Source organism: Tamandua tetradactyla, chromosome 8, assembly GCF_023851605.1.
Source record: "Tamandua tetradactyla isolate mTamTet1 chromosome 8, mTamTet1.pri, whole genome shotgun sequence".
NCBI classification, from domain to species: Eukaryota; Metazoa; Chordata; class Mammalia; order Pilosa; family Myrmecophagidae; genus Tamandua; species Tamandua tetradactyla.
Window position 1 is genome coordinate 78,826,159 of NC_135334.1, and position 2,762 is coordinate 78,828,920.

A 2,762-nucleotide genomic window follows, 5' to 3' on the forward strand; every position below is an offset into this window, starting at 1 on the left:
AAAAAGTTATGAAAAAAAGTAATAAGAAAATTTTAGGACTTGCTCGAGGTCATTTAGTGAGCTAGAATTTAAAAATAAGATTTAACTCATGTAGTGTGAGTGTCCATGTCTCTACAGCAACCATGCAGTAAAATCATGCTATTGCTATAGTTTCAGAGAACAAGTGCTTAACCATTCATTTTTCCTTCCTATGAAGAATTTCTAAATTTACAAATTGCCCACCTTATAACAGATTTCATTTGCATCTTGGAGGATCATCTGAAAGAAAGGTTGTAAAGAAGAATCCTTGATTGAAGAAGCTGCAGAAGGAACTGCCTCTGAGTTTGTTTAACTTTTTTCATTTCTGATTTTATGAATATGAATTGATTGCTTAATTATAAGGTATTGATACTTAGAAGGGCCTGAGAGTTTTCCATGGGTGCGTGATCAGTTTTAGTATACAAACCAGGTAGGCAGAGTCAAGATTTCCTACTCCTTCTGATATTCTAATATCCTAGTACTGTTCTGTTAGTCATGTGGCTCTGGTATCCTGTGACTACATTTAAGGAGCAAAAGCATCAGAAGTGGTATTCTGCATAAACCATTTCTCTGTGTAGGAAGTCTCAACGTCCACCTCTTTAGTTACTTGGAGTGTTTGTCCAGAGACCTGCACAATTTCAGTTGGGTTAGGTTTCCCTGGATTTCATTCTAGAGTTCAGGGATTTTCACAAAATGTGATAATCTATTTTAATGTATTTTAGACCTTGCTAACTAACATTTACATTCTAAACTTCACTTCTCAATCTCCCAATATAATTAAGGTTTTCAAAGTGTCATACTACCTTTTCCATGGTAAAGTATGCAGGGATAACTGAATTTAGAGCAAATCTGAGCAGCACCATTTGAATTTCCACTTATTAATCAAGGTAAGTTTGATCTCATGGGATGCTGTATATTGAGACTGGAAATGATAAATAGTAATAGTAATAATAACAGTAGTGATTACTGCTAACATTTATTGAGCATTTATTATGTCCTATGCACAGATTTAGCACTTTGTATATATTAACTTATCTATATAATCCTGACAGCTTTCTGAACTTGGTACAGTTACTATGTTTATTTTAGACTGAGAAAAAACAAGGCATAAAGAGGCCGAGTAACTTGCCAATTGATAAAAAACACAGGTGGAACAAAAGGCAAGACAGTCTGACCTAGAATGACTTAATCTCACTTGTCATTTCAAAGGTCTTATTAGTTCTATTAAGGAAACTGCTTTCCTGCATTTGGTTTCAATGACTTCCACTCACCATGGAGTTTTTTTATTTTCCAGGAACCTACCACTTTTAAATAATGTAATATGCCCTTGCCCTATCAGCCATTATGTCTGGGGCCAACAGCTCCAGCTGGACCCCAGGATTCTTTATCTTGAATGGGGTTCCTGGGCTGGAAGCTGCTCACATCTTGATCTCCCTGCCATTCTGCTTCATGTACATTATTGCTGTAGTGGGAAACTGTGGACTCATCTACCTCATTATCCATGAGGAGGCTCTGCATCGACCCATGTTCTATTTCCTGGCACTGCTCTCCTTCACAGATGTCACCTTGTGCACCACCACTGTACCCAAAATGTTGTGCATATTCTGGTTCAACCTCAAGGAGATTGGCTTTAATGCCTGCCTGGCTCAGATGTTTTTTGTCCACATGTTGACTGGGATGGAGTCTGGTGTGCTCATGCTCATGGCCCTGGACCGCTATGTGGCCATCTGCTACCCCTTACGCTATGCCACCATCCTCACCAACCATGTCATTGCCAAGGCTGGGTTTGCCACCTTGATGAGGTGTGTGATGCTCATCATCCCATTCAGTTTCCTCACCAAGCGGCTGGCCTACTGCCGGGGCAACTTCATTCCCCACACCTACTGTGACCACATGTCTGTGGCCAAGGTGTCCTGCAGCAGTTTCAAGGTCAATGCTATCTATGGCCTGATGGTTGCCCTTCTGATTGGAGGCTTTGACATCTTCTGTATCTCCGTGTCTTACACCATGATCTTGCGGGCGGTGGTGAGTCTGTCCTCTGCAGATGCTCGTCACAAGGCCTTCAGCACCTGTACCTCCCACATATGTGCCATCATCATCACCTATATCCCAGCGTTTTTCACTTTTTTCACACACCGTTTTGGGGGACAAACTATCCCCCACCACATACACATCATCGTGGCCAATGTTTATCTGCTACTGCCACCTACAATGAACCCAATTGTTTATGGTGTCAAGACTAAGCAGATTCGGGAAGTTGTGATCAGATTTTTATTTGGAGTGAGATTGTCTTTACTTAAGACAAATGAGTCATAAAATAGGACAATTGTTTGGAGTAGGAGGGAAAAGGAAAAAGAGTGGAGAGGAAATTTGTAAAATATGTGAGTGAACTGATATTAAAAACCTGTCATTCTAATATACAGATTTTCTGAAGCCTTTGCAGATAGATACTCACTTGGGAACTTTTCTCATAACCAAAGAGCTGCTAAAAAAGATTTCAGAATAAAGAAATAATCTACCAATTCCATCTAGGTCATATATTTTGTATAAAGATTTGTAAACTCACATGTTTAGTGGGGCCAAACAAGTAATAAAATGAAGGATGCAGGCATGCTGTCAGTGTACACATTTACTGTGTAAGAAAAAGAGGTAATAGTGACCTGTAACAATTATGTGTTGTCCAAAAAACAAATTCTATTCAGGACATTTTTGCCATGAATAAATGTGAGTTCAGTATTGCAATA

The 2,762-nt window shown here is 39.4% G+C and overlaps 1 pseudogene; it reads left to right on the forward strand.

The window, feature by feature from the left end:
- Window positions 1-1,362: 1,362 nt before the first annotated feature.
- On the forward strand, window positions 1,363-2,318 carry LOC143645204 (olfactory receptor 52N2-like; annotated as a pseudogene).
- Window positions 2,319-2,762: the final 444 nt, after the last annotated feature.